The following is a 14,850-nucleotide window of genomic DNA, read 5'->3' on the forward strand; positions in this document are numbered from 1 at the left end:
TTATGGTAATGAGATGTCCACAGACACTGTGTTAGTACCTAATAAATATTTTAGTTTAATGTAAACTTCAAATAGTATACAATTTTTATGATTTATGGATAAACTACAGCAACATATTTCGTGTTTTGTTAAAATATGATTTTTTTCAAAAGTAAAATTGATAGAAATGACCTGAGAATTTAATCAAGCCCCTTTCCCTGGCAATGGCATGTTTTCACATTCTACCTTCTGCATTCCAAACCGTCTCAGACCTGAAAATTGCTGGACGCTGTTGGTTACTGGTGTGTGTGTGTGTCTATGCACATGTGTCTTTCATTTCCTCTTTCATACTCATTCCTTTTTTGCTCTGCTCAGTGATGAACAGTAGTCTGCAAATACTGTGGTTTTTGTATAATTGCCCGTATTCAAAGTGTTTGTTCACAAGAGGACTTTGGACCTTTTTTATAACATGTTTCGGACCAATGACCTGGTCCCACCAGCGGCTTGGATTCTTGGGTATGCAGTGGGAAAGGCTTCTTATGTCCCAACCTGCAGAAATAAGTTCTAGAGACTTGGGCCTGTCTTAGGCCCAGAATCTGAGGGGTTTGGATTTGGTCCTGGCCCATTTGGAGGCTGTTGCTTTGGAGGATGTGGTTCTGGCCCTGGACACAGGTGAGTAGAGCTGAGGAATTTTTCGCTTCTATTTCACATGGTAATATTTTTTTCTGTGAAGGGATTATGTAAATGCGATATCAGCTATCGTGGCTTAAACTTTAACATGCCAGCGGATTATCATGTATGTTAAAGTTAAGGCACATGAATGGTGTTTTGGTGTGTGCTGGTGTGAGTGATAATAAAGCTAACGTCTGAATGGGAGTCTGTTGGATGACTGGGGTGATGTAGTTGTTGAGCGGCTGCACTGCAAGTATATTGTATGTTTTGGATATTCAATAAAAAAATAAAAAAATAATGCTAACGTTGGTGAGTTTAAGCATTAGCAGGATCCTCTGCCTCTTTTAGACACTGCCACCATGTGTGTGAAGAGTGTAAGAGACAGCAAGTCCCTGCTGCACCTGCACCTACAGAGAACATGCAAAGCTAGAGGTAAAACACACTCAATTATAATGATCCTCTATTCTCCCCCCAGTAAGTTTGAGACACACTGGAGTCCAATCCAGGGGATGTGTCACATCTACTCCCGCCCCTCCCCTCCGGCATTCGACGTCACCGGTATACTAACCACCGGTCCTGGATCCATTATTACGCACACCTGGCATTAATCATTACACGCACCTGCATGTCATCATGAGGCACACCTGGACTCCATTACCTCATTTATTACCTCCCCTTTATCTGGCACTCCCTTAGGTTCTTTCCCCAGTCAGTATTGTTCCTGTGTGTATATGTAGACGCTACTGTTATGTTGTCTTGGTCCATGTTTGGTTTACTAAATGTTTCACCTGCTTCTTGACTCTGTGTCTCTGCTACAGGATGCAGTGCAAATGGACTTGACGAAATGATTTGTGTGTGTATAGTTTTACAAAAAATAAAGATTGAGTATTTACCTCAGTTAAATACCTTGTTTGTTTGTGTTCAAACTTATGTGTACTCAGGATGAAATCATGTAGCAGTCCCTGCCACAAGAGAGACCATAGCAGCATTGTTGAACAGATCGGATGGCTTTGCCATATTCTCTTCTAATTATGTCAGTTATCCGAACTCTACTTTGTACCCCAGCAGAGACAGACGGATCAGAAGCCCTGAGCAGAACAGGGCGTGCTATTTGACTGAGTGAAAATCACTTGGGCTGACTTCTAATTTGACACGCACACGCGTGTGTTTTGTAAGAAGTCTGTCATCCAAAACAAAGCTAGCACATTTGTAGCTTCTGCCTTTGTGGGGTCCAGCAAAAGTAAGGCAGTTATAAAAAAATGTAAACATTACAATACATTCACAACATAATAAATGTGTGCCCTCAGGCCCCTACTCCACTACCACATCTCTCCAACACAAAATCCTTGTGTACGTGAGTGTATAGTGCATATGTTGTGTTTGTATGCATGTGTCTGTGTCTATGTTTGTGTTGCTTCACGGTCCCTGCTGTTCCATAAGGTGTATTCAAAGGGTTTGTTCACAAGAGGACTTTGGACCTTTTTTTAATGCCTTGTTTTCTGACCCATCAGACACCAAAGGGGTTAACGACCTCCATTACAGTGGAAGCTCAGTGAGAAGGTATGATGTAAATAAAGCTGAACATCAACCAAACCCACACTGTCAACAAATAATACAGTATGACAACCATTAACCTCTCATGTTCCTCTCAGCTCTTCCTCTCTCTCTGGGAAGCATGGCTGTCACTGGGGGGGCTCATCTACAAAGGGACACTGACATTACAAAAGTCATATTGGAATTACCACTCAGCTGGAATTACACAAACAACCATGCTCTTTCTAATATGAGTTGAAGAAACTTGGCCCATTCCCAAAACTAGCAGGTGAGCCGTGAGTCCATTGGAAGGAAGTAGAGAGGTCAATAAAGCAGGTTTTATCATGTCTGTTCACAATACTGTTTGGGGAAACCTGGTTTCTATGGTGACATGGTCACATATGACTTTTTCCACAACTTTAAAGGGACTGTTGGCCTCAGTGGAGTTGATGCTCCCTGCCTACATGGTGGCAGATGCTGAGTTGCTGGATAAACAAATGGGCATACATGTTGATTTTTAGCATTCCATGGGTGACAGGTAGACTGAACCTGTATTGCAGTGTTATAACATGTTTCGGACCAATGACCTGGTCCCACCAGCAGCTGGGATTCTTGGGTATGCAGTGGGAAAGGCTTCTTATGTCCCAACCTGCAGAAATAAGTTCTAGAGACTTGGGCCTGTCTTAGGCCCAGAATCTGAGGGTTTTGAATTTGGTCCTGGCCCATTTGGAGGCTGTTGCTTTGGAGAGCGTGGTTCTGGCCCTGGACACAGGTGAGTAGAGCTGAGGAATTTTTCGCTTCTATTTCACATGGTAATATTTTTTTCTGTGAAGGGATTATGTAAATGCGATATCAGCTATCGTGGCTTAAACTTTAACATGCCAGCGGATTATCATGTATGTTAAAGTTAAGGCACATGAATGGTGTTTTGGTGTGTGCTGGTGTGAGTGATAATAAAGCTAACGTCTGAATGGGAGTCTGTTGGATGACTGGGGTGATGTAGTTGTTGAGCGGCTGCACTGCAAGTATATTGTATGTTTTGGATATTCAATAAAAAAATAAAAAAATAATGCTAACGTTGGTGAGTTTAAGCATTAGCAGGATCCTCTGCCTCTTTTAGACACTGCCACCATGTGTGTGAAGAGTGTAAGAGACAGCAAGTCCCTGCTGCACCTGCACCTACAGAGAACATGCAAAGCTAGAGGTAAAACACACTCAATTATAATGATCCTCTATTCTCCCCCCAGTTAGTTTGAGACACACTGGAGTCCAATCCAGGGGATGTGTCACATCTACTCCCGCCCCGCCCCTCCGGCATTCGACGTCACCGGTATACTAACAACCGGTCCTGTGATCCATCATTACGCACACCTGGCATCTATCATTACGCGCACCTGCACGTCATCATGAGGCACACCTGGACTCCATTACCTCATTTATTACCTCCCCTATATCTGGCACTCCCTTAGGTTCTTTCCCCAGTCAGTATTGTTCCTGTGATTATGCGTAGATGCTACTGTTATGTTGTCGCGTTCCATTTTTGTTTTACTAACCGTCTCACCTGCTTCTTGACTCTCAGTGTCTCTGCTACAGGATGCAGTGCAAATGGACTTGACAAAATAATTGTGTATAGTTTTACAAAAAATAAAGATTGAGTAGTTACCTCAGTTAAATACCTTGTTGATTTGTGTTCAAGCTTATGTGTACTCAGGATGAAATCATGTAGCAGTCCCTGCCACAAGAGACCATAGCAGCATTGTTGAACAGATCGGATGGCTTTGCCATATTCTCTTCTAATTATGAAAGTTATCACATTTGTTCTTAACTGACTTGCCTAGTTAAATAATTATATTTTTTTAAAGCTGAAAGGTCCTCTTTGAAGGGCATCTTAACACAGGTGGACATCTAAAGGTCTAGTTTGACAGGGTGTTATTTTTTTATTTAACGAGGCAAGTCAGTTAAGAACAAATTCTTATTTACAATGACGGCCTACCAAAAGGCAAAAGACCTCCTACGGGGGCTGGGATTAAAAATGTAATAATAAAAAAAAGAACAAATATAGGACAAAACACACATCTAGACAAGAGAGACCTAAGACAACAACATAGCAAGGCAGCAACACATGACAACACAGCATGGTAGCAACACAACATGACAACAACAACATTCTTGTCTCTAATAATGGACAATTCTAGAAAGCTGCTATTCATCTTCACTTTTGACACTATTTTATTTTGGCATTTATGATTTTGGGAACGTAGCTATAGACGGTTTGGTTGTTTAGCAAAAAAAAAACGACATGTGAGCAACTATGCGGCAAACAGACATGTCTTATCCTTGTTGCTAGCTATCTGGCCATCCAGAATCACAACACACGGACTTCTGCCCCACTGAAGGGTGCGCATCGTTTTTGAGACGTTGTCAGCCTCAGCTAACCCGTCTATGCGTTCTTCAAATTACTATGGCATGATTGCATAACTAGCAGAGTTCTTGTGTATACTGCATGTGCCTTCTTCTCCTGTTACAGCAGCTGATCAGTGGCTCCTGAAAGCAGACTATTCACTCGACCCATGCATCTCCATATTGGTTCTTTTTACACTGTTGAGGCAAAAACAAAATAACCACACAGCAAATCTGCTATATCTATGCATTGCAGTTCACTAACGCTCCCGGAATATTGTGTTTGTTTAATTCAACAATTATAAAGGCTATGCGGTTCATTATTGCTACAAACTACAAAGCAAATGCTAGCGTATGTTAGCATGTGCCTTAATACAGACACCCTGCTCTGGCAAAATAATTTAAACTGATGTCCAAGTATGTGAGCACTGTTGACACACTGGATCATCTATATAGGCAGGCCCTAACCTCATTGTTAGCACCATATGTGAATAGTCCCAACTAATAACAGATCACTGTGAGGAGTGAGTCACCATCTGTCTTCAGAACAGGTGTTTCAGCCAGGGGGCTTGAGCTCAAAAAAGCCTTATTAGCATCTCCCAACGCTGATTGGTTTTGAGGAGCAAACCTGTGTCCAATAAAAATATAACTTGGTAAGACGTCAAAACAATAACCTGTTACCACAATAAAGGCTCAAATGACACGATGAACATTCATTCAACAACCAATCGAGTGTGTGTGTTTGAGGGGGGCGGGGGGATATGACGTTGCCCTCGTTTTAGGGCTTCACCCAATGGAGAATTCTCCCGATTTTTTACATTTCTTCTGACTTAACTTTGTGTAGTTCTTTCTGCCAATGTATCCAAACAGACCAGCAACTGAAAATAGACACCACACAAACACAAAAATGAATATTCCCAAAGACATGACAATGCTTCATATACATTTTGAATTCCAGCAGGACACTGACAAGCCACATATTTATTCAGTCGACATTCATACCGGTTATAGACTATATGAATGCAGCTGCCACTGTATTGAAGCCATTGGACACAGTTTATCATTGAGCACTACGCTTTATTACGGGCAATAGGTTCAGTACAAATCACTGCATTCAGTATTAGAATGTAGGCTGGCCCTCTTTGATGTCTCGTAGATCGAATAATTGCACTCTTTTTGTTTTTATAGCTCTCCTGCATACACTTCTGCCGTACCTTACTTCATTGTTAACTTATAGACGTACGAGATACCAGACCCGGTCTCAGGGATGGCCAACTCTCCACTGAGTTGTGTAGATCTGCTTGCAATTTTTTTGCACCTTTTGTGTGGAATGATCGCCAATGCATTTTAACATTTGAGGAATTGGTGTCTGTTTTTATGATTGTGTTGTCCTTTTAATGCATTGATGTATAATAATGTGTATTTTTATGAATATATGGATGTGTAGTTTAATGTGTCTATTGTCATGTTCTGACCAGTAAAAGGGGTTATTTGTTATTGTAGTTTGGTCAGGACGTGGCAGGGGTGTGTTTGTTTTGTGTTGTTTTTTGGGGTATTGTTCTATGTTTTGTATTTCTATGTTTGTATTTCTAGTATTTGTATTTCTGTTAGTTTTGGGAACGACCTCCAATTAGAAGCAGCTGGTTGTCGTTGCTTCTAATTGGAGGCCATATTTATATGGGTTTATTTTCTCTTGTGTTTGTCAGTGATTGTTCCATGTATAGGCAAGTTTACCTTACAGGACTGTCGTGCGTTTTCTTGTTTTGTTTCAGTGTTCACGTATGAATACAAATATAAGTATGGACACTTACCACGCTGCGTATTGGTCCAATATTTCTTACTCTTCATCAGAAGATGAAACGTATGACATCTATTGTATTTTGATGTGTGTTGTGTTAAACAGGGCTCATCTGGAAAAGAGACCTTGGACTCAGCATTGACTCCGTCAAAATAAACATCTGCCTTTACTTCCTAGCTACTTTAGGCAGGTAACCAAATCGTAATGAGGGTACAAGGACTCTTGGAAGGGAGATGTAGATAGTGAAGTATAATACTATGAAAGGCATTAGGCTGATATTTGAATCACAATTTTACTGGACTAAACATTAAAATCACCTTTCATAACTAGTACTTGAGCTACAGACATTGCCACAGCAGTTAATGCAAAGACTGAGAATAAATAATGTTGTCATAAGTACATACAGAATCCATACATCCTTATAGCTCTTTATATTAACAATGCATGCCCACAACACTTCAGTAGCTATATGCTTGAGTAAAAGAGAGCTCAAGAGAGGAATAGAGGGGAAGATCTGGTATGTCTAACAAATGGCACCATGTTCCCTTTATAGTACACTACTTCTGGCCAGGGCCCATACGACTCAAAAGCAGTGCATTACATAGGGAATAGGGTGCTATTTGGAACATAACCCTGACCTTTGGCATCCTTATGCTGTAGCATGACTTACATGCTTACCGCACGCGCATGAATCCACATGCAGGTTGATTTTGTTCACCCACACCAGAAGCAATCAGGACACCCAGGTTGAAATATTAATTTGGGGACAGGTCAAAAAGCATTAAACATTTATGGCAATCTTGCTGTTGCTAGCTAATTTATCCTGGGATATAAACATTGAGTTATTTTACCTGAAATGCACAAGGTCCTCTACTCCGAGAATTAATCCACACATAAAACGGTCAACCGAATCGTTTCTAGTCATCTCTCCTCCTTCCAGGCTTTTTCATCTTTGAACTTACATGGTGATTGGCATCTAAACTTTCATATTATTACTACACCGACCGGAAATGAGGAGATGGCACGTGGGTACCTGTCATGTCCTGGCCAGTATAAGGGTTAATTGTCATTTTAGTTTGGTCAGGACGTGGCAGAGGGTATTTGTTTTATGTGGTTCGGGGTGGTGTGTTAGTTAGGAGGGCGTTTGATTTATTATTTCCGGGTTTTGAGTTATGGTCTATGTTGATGTATTTCTATGTGTAGTCTGGTTGATGTATTTCTATGTTAGGTTGATTGGGTTTGGGACTCTCAATTGGAGGCAGGTGTTTCCTCGTTGCCTCTGATTGAGAGTCCTATATATGGGTAATTGTTTGGTGTAGGTTTTGTGGGAGATTGTTTCTTGTCTAGCATGTATGCGCCTGAGAAGACTGTCGGTATTTCGTGAGTTCGTTTTGTTGTTGTTTTGTGTTCATTTTGATTTAATAAATGTTCAAAATGAACAAACACAGTCCTGCTGCATTTTGGTCCTCCTTCACCGACGATAACCGTGACAGTATCTCCCACCACCAAAGGACCAAGCAGCAGAGGAAGGAGCAGAAGGAATTTGGATTGGATAAACGGGAGAAATGGACATGGGAGCAAGTTATGGCCGGAGAGGGCCCATGGAAGAAATGGAGCAAAGACCGGGAATGCTACCGAGGAACACGACTGGCGATTAAACCCGAGAGGCAACCCCAAGAAATGTTTTGGGGGGGGCATATGGGTAGTTTGGCGGGGCAAATTTGGAGCCCCAGGCCAAATCCCCAGACTGTTTCTCGGAGGCCAGTTAATGGACAGGTCTTATGCTTCGGGGTAATGGGTGTTATGGCGAGGCCAAGTGTTTTTAAGCCAGTACGCGCTATACCAGCGCCCCACATTTACTAGGGGGTAGTAGGCATTCAGCCAGAAAGGGCGATGCCAGGTTTAAGCTCGAGACCGCCAGTAAGCCTCCACGGTCCTATATATCCTGTTCCCGCTCCACGCACTAGCCTAGAGGTGCGTGTTCCCAAGCTGGCATATCCAGTACCAGCACCACGCACCAGGATTATAGTGCGTCAGCCCAGTCCAGTACGTCCTGTTCCCGCTCCGCGCACTAGCCCTAAGGTGTGTGTGTGTGTTTTCAAAGCTGACATATCCAGTACCAACACCACGCATCAGGCGTCTAGTGCGTCAGCCCAGCCTCGCCAGTCATGAGCTGCCCGCCAGTCATGAGTCGCCAGAGCTGCCCGCCAGTCATGAGTCGCCAGAGCTGCCCGCCAGTCATGAGTCGCCAGAGCTGCCCGACGGCCAGGCTCTGCCAGAGCGGCCCGACGGCCCGGTTCTGCCAGAGCGGCCCGACGGCCCGGTTCTGCCAGAGCGGCCCGACGGCCCGGTTCTGCCAGAGCGGCCCGACGGCCCGGTTCTGCCAGAACGGCCCGACTGCCCGGTTCTGCCAGAGCGGCCCGACTATCCTCCGGCCCAGGCCGAGCGGCCCGCCTGTCCTCCGGCCCAGGCCCGAGCGGCCCGCCTGTCCTCCGGCCCAGGCCGAGCGGCCCGCCTGTCCTCCGGCCCAGCCCGAGTGGCCCGTCTGCCCGGCGCAGCTATCAGCGCCACCAAAGTGGACGACACCGACGGTGGAGAGAGGTTTACGTCCCGCACCTGAGCCACCTCCAGGACAGGTGGGTTGGGGAGGGAGGGTGTAGCACAGTGCGTCGTTGACGGCAGCCACCCTCCCTTCCCTCCCTTTAGTTTAGGGGGATTTTTGTTGTTGTTTGGGGTTTTTGTTTCTTGAGGTGCTTCCGGGGTTAGCACCTTTAGGGGGGGGGGTACTGTCACGTCCTGGCCAGTATAAGGGTTAATTGTCATTTTAGTTTGGTCAGGACGTGGCAGAGGGTATTTGTTTTATGTGGTTCGGGGTGGTGTGTTAGTTAGGAGGGCGTTTGATTTATTATTTCCGGGTTTTGAGTTATGGTCTATGTTGATGTATTTCTATGTGTAGTCTGGTTGATGTATTTCTATGTTAGGTTGATTGGGTTTGGGACTCTCAATTGGAGGCAGGTGTTTCCTCGTTGCCTCTGATTGAGAGTCCTATATATGGGTAATTGTTTGGTGTAGGTTTTGTGGGAGATTGTTTCTTGTCTAGCATGTATGCGCCTGAGAAGACTGTCGGTATTTCGTGAGTTCGTTTTGTTGTTGTTTTGTGTTCATTTTGATTTAATAAATGTTCAAAATGAACAAACACAGACCTGCTGCATTTTGGTCCTCCTTCACCGACGATAACCGTGACAGTACCTGCTTCTATAAACCAATGAGGAGATGGGAGAGGCAGGACTTGCAGCGCAATCTGCGTCAGAAATAGAAAGGACTTCTATTTTAGTCCTTGGCAACGCAGACGCTCGTTGACGCACGCGAGCAGCGTGGGTGCAATAATTGAATAACATAGATTTCTAAATTTGTTTTGCAACGCTCGTGCACACGACCTGAGCAGTGTGGTCAGCCTATAAGGCTTATTTTTCTTCTTTGGACTTTATATGGCGATTGGCATCTCAAGTTTCATAGTACTACCATGACGACGACTGACCTCAGTTCCTCTTTCAATCACCCACATGGGTATAACCAATGAGAAGATGAGAAGATGGCACGTGGGTATCTGCTTCTATAAACCAGTGAGGAGATGGGAGAAGCAGGACTTGCTGCATGTTCTGTGCCAAAAATAGAAGCAACTTCTATTTTAGCGCCTGGCAACGCAGACGCTCGTTGGCGCACAATGATTGAATAACATGTATGTGTACATTTATTTTGCAAGCTTGCGCACGCGACGCGAGCGGTGTGGTCAACATATAATTAAGGGCTTGTAAGTAAGCATTTAACGGCAAGATCTACACATGTTGTATTTGGCGCATGTTGGAAATAAAGTTTGATTTGGTTGAGAGAATGCCAAGAGGTTGCAAAGCTGTCATAAAGGCAAAGGGTGGCTACTGAAGAATCTAAAATATATTCTAACTCTTTTTTTGGTTACTACATGATTCCATGTGTGTTGTTTCATAGTTTATGTCTTCACTATTATTCTACAATGTAGAAAATACTACAAATAAAGAAAAACCCTTGAATTAGGTGTGTCCAAACTTTTGACTGGTACTGTACATTTCATTTTTGCCTTCTCAAGGGACGCCATTTTTTCCGTCAAGCCTTGTTCTATCTTGATGCAGATGATGATATTGTAACGACCCTGGGGCTTATAAACCCAGGGTCGTTACAATATCATACCATAGCCAGTTAGCCACATGCCTAAAAAAATTATGTAAATACTCATGCGCCCTCTGATATCCAGCGTTAACGCAAGGTATGCCGCGTTCAAAACAACTGGGAGCTCGGAAATGTACGACTTCAGTGCGTTCATGACCACTTGGAACTAGGAAAAAAACAGGGAACCTGTTGCTGTACACCACCACCAGAGGGCGTCACGTGTACAGAAGCACACCCAGTCCAAACGCATCAAAGCGTCCGGGGAGCAGGGGGATAAATAGCTGTCTGGTGGCTAATGACGCGTTCACGTGCTAGTCGGAGCTAGGAAACTCAGAAATGTCCAACTTGCTAACTGGTTGACAGCAGCATGTGTACAGCTCAGCTACAACCAGTTAGCAAGTAGAACATTGCTGAGTTTCCTAGTTCCGACTAGCACCTGAAATTTTACACTGCGGTAGCGTCAGTTTGAAAGCCCCTTACCACTCATTCTCAGGGACACCATCCAGTCAATGCAGAGAGACGTAAGATTGCCAGAGGCTGAAAAAATTTAATCATTGATACAATAGGTTTATACTCATCTTTAAATGCAAGACAAACTGCAAAATCGTTTACCAATGACTGAATCTGTCAAAGAGGACAATATGGTGTAATTGCAGACCACATTTCGGGGTGTTTCTTGATGTGGGCGTTCCTTGATATCATAGATGATTTGTTTAAGTTGTAGGTTAGGATAACGAGGATAATTCACGTGGCAGGTTAAGAGGTTAAGGTTAGGAAAAGGGTTAGTCTTAGTTATAATGTTACATTTGTCAACAACTGGTGTGCCCGACGCGAAATAAACGACCACGGATCAATGGCGAGCAACAATGGGAGTAACTTTGCGTCAAGAAACGCCCTTAATTGTGATCTGCAATTACACCCTTCTCAAAGAGGAGGGTAGTTGCCATTGGACGAGTTTTAGGTCTTTGAAAAAAAATGAACGTTCTAAAAAAAGAATGAAAGGAAAAGGGAGGTGGGGACAGACAAATGTTGAAATATAATTTCTGCGAGCCCGGCGAAGCTTCACTGTTGGAAAAAGCTAAACTAGTTTAGCATGCCAAAGGAGTTGGATTGCTAGGAAACAAGCTAAGCGCACTTTAAAAGAGGTAAGCTCGGCCGAGATTTGAAATACTCGGTCCCACCACAGATAGCTAGCTAGGCAGTTCAAGTTAGCTGGTTAGCAAGCTAATTTATGAGTAGCTAACGTTTAGTACAAATTGATTAGTTAACGAATTGCTTCGATAACAACTAGCAGCCGTTAACTAACCGTTTGTCTGCCATAGGTTTGCAGTTAGTTAGCTGGCTAAAGCGCACCCACATTGCTAGTTAGCTCACGTTAGCCCGGTTAACTAGCTAATGTTAGCTAGAAGCTATTTCTTTTCTAGGTAAGTTAGCTACATAGGCACAGATAGAACAATGAGCTATGAGGGTTAGTTATACAAATCTTTGGCATAACCTTAGTTAGCCATGTTGTCAGGATTTTGGCAAACACCAGAAATACTTGAATGAGTATGCTACAGTTGTCAGCAAGCTAGTTATGGTGTCAGGAACAAATTCAACGCTAGCTAACATTAATCAACCAGGCTAACCGTTAGCTACGATGCAATATAGAAGACGCAGCACAATGGCAATGCTGGTACAGTAGCAAGTTCGCTGTTAGTTCATTATGCAACGTTAGTTATAGTGAACTATAATCCCCTGTTCCTTTTGTTTTGTCTATGTCCATCTGTTGATTGTATTGGCAATTTGACTGGCAAGGATAAGTAGTAAGTTACTAGTTGGGATACAACTAATGTTTCAGGATAATAAGCAAATATCCATATACACTTGTTATTATACAGCTCAATCTTACTTCGGAAACGCCTTTACTTTGTCATGCCAATATACACCAAAACTGTATTCAATGCTAGTTGTGTATGCCTGTAGCCCAACAACAAGGAATATCATTCTCTCCCCCAAAGATTGCATTCTCTATAAATACCATTGCTGGGTGTTTTCTCACTCTACCTTGATGTATATTCTGTAGGTGCTAGATTCAAAGTTAATCTCCAATCAGAACTGTAATAGCTAACATTCTGTAATTGATACTGGGCACTCTTTCTTCCAAGTGTGTAATTACAGCAACAGCCAAGTTGCATTTGTCCTGTTTAGCAGCTGTTTTTGTCCCCCTCTTAAATTGGGCCACATCCAGGCTGGCATGGGAACCAAACATCAGTGTCTGTGAAAACGTTTGGCAGTGTACACACTGCACAGTAAAGATAAATCATAATAGGTTCGCCTGTCAGCTGCCACTGTCTTCTGGTGTGTTTGTACGGGGGGAATAGTTGTGTGTTTCATGTCTAACATTCTCAAAACTTTATCTGCTCTGTTGAGTGCAACAGACAGACAATGGGGAGTTTGTTCTTGTTTTCTGGAGGCAAGCACTGAAATGGGAACACAGACACACAGAGGAATCTGGCCACTTTGCAATGAGCCTGGAGGTGGAGAGGGCTGAACTATTTCAGACGTGGCCTGTGGACCCCGAGGCCTTTACAATGCACTTCTCATCTGGAGAAAAGTTTGTCTGTGTCACTCCCACATGGGTGTTGTTGTACATGCTCTGAATAATCAGTAACCACTTAATTCAAGGACTGGTGCTCTTTCATTGTTGAATAACAGGCCACATCTTACATAACTTATAAAGCCGATGCATCATAATGGGTTAGAATTTATTATTTTGATACAAAAAAACATCCCTAGATTGTCATAGTCAGGACAGAAGGCTGTTAGATTTTCCTAGGATTAGTGGCAGTCTGGTTTGTTGTGGTGACTTTTTTAAAGTGAGTGTAAGGTACAGTGAGGGCCCTGTCTGCCCCATCCCATACATGTCTCTCTCTGTGTGGTTGACTCATCCTCCCAGCCTCTCCCTGCAAGGATAAGCATCTGATGACAGTACAGGTGTGTGATTGCGCTGTACACAGACACACACATTGGGTCTCTGTGCATAGGAACAGCAGGGAATCCCTCTAGATTACAGAGGGACATCTATCTGGAATTATTCAGCGCATAATTCCAGGGAATGTGTGTGTTTGGTTTAATCTGGTAAGACATTGAGTGTAGGGATGAAAGGCCAGGCTCACTAAGAATGGCCCTGACGAAGCATCCCTGGCTCCCCTTTGCAAGGAGTTAACTTTGCAGCTTGTCCTCATTTATTTGAGCTGTTATCAAAATAGTTTCTCTCATACACCCAACATGTGACCATCATGACACGTTTGTGAAGAACCACTTTCCTCTGAAATGTCTGAGGTTGTGCAGGTATTCATGATCTGAAAACAGAAGTACTGTGTTCTCTTTTCATACCAGCATTATGTCATGTCTGTATAATTCTGTTGAATACATCTTGATTGTTGCTAAGGATTTGCACACACATCAGGTACATGGAATGAACAATGTTAATACCTTGGTACAATTGAGCAAGGTCTCTCAGATTTCAAGGTGGCATGAGGTTTTTGAAGACAACTAAGAGCTGGCCTCTGGTTGAATGGTTCTCCTGTCAGGCCATGGGCTTGTCTCCTCTCAGGATGAGCCAGAGGAGGGCCATGGATCACTTATCACTGGAGGGTGGTGGTTAGATTTACAGGAGCCAAATAATAACTGTGCAGTAAAGAGCATTTCTCTTCTTATTGAGCCCTGTGTCTCACTGTTTCTCCTGTCCCATCAGACTGACACTGTTGTCCTTCCCCTCTCTTACTGCTTTGTCCCTGTACTGACCAACTGACTGACACTTTTTGCACCTCTGCCATCTGGTAAAACAAATATATGATGCTTCCCATTATTTACCTACAGGGCTGAACAAATATCTTGCCTTGCTTCTTGACTCTCTGTAACACCTGTATCTGACTGACCTATGACCTCTCAACAGTTCACCTACTGCCTTATCAAGAGAACTTAAAGGAAACCTGGATTTAGAGTGTGAACTACATCCGGCTGTATTCTTATTACCAGCTGAATTACAGCCTGTATTTGCTTGCTTGGTGACTGTGATGCTGGATCTCTTGCCAAATGATCTACTAAACCTAACTGAAAAGGTTGGAGGCATGACTGTGTTTGCTTGGAGCTAAATAATTAATCTGAACTGCTGCAGTGGGTATCCACCGGCAATAATGAAGAGCATGTTAAACTGAAAGGTCATGCAAGTTACTGTTTAAATAGCTGTTCTTCATCTGACAAGCCCCCCTCCTCCTTGA

The 14,850-nt window shown here is 43.3% G+C and overlaps 1 protein-coding gene and 1 long non-coding RNA gene across 2 annotated transcripts in view; both read left to right on the top strand.

The window, feature by feature from the left end:
* Positions 1-326: 326 nt before the first annotated feature.
* On the top strand, positions 327-1,554 carry LOC115192397 (uncharacterized). The gene is made up of 2 exons (XR_003877921.1): positions 327-651; positions 1,127-1,554. It is a non-coding gene; the product is annotated as an uncharacterized LOC115192397 (long non-coding RNA).
* Positions 1,555-11,352: 9,798 nt separating this feature from the next.
* LOC115192398 (protein furry homolog-like) overlaps positions 11,353-14,850 on the top strand; it is a gene marked incomplete at its 3' end in the record, with an annotated part of 82,421 nt that continues 78,923 nt past the window's right edge. The window contains 1 exon segment of the mRNA XM_029750862.1: positions 11,353-11,730.

This window comes from Salmo trutta, chromosome 4 (genome assembly GCF_901001165.1).
Source record: "Salmo trutta chromosome 4, fSalTru1.1, whole genome shotgun sequence".
In the NCBI taxonomy this organism is placed as follows: Eukaryota; Metazoa; Chordata; class Actinopteri; order Salmoniformes; family Salmonidae; genus Salmo; species Salmo trutta.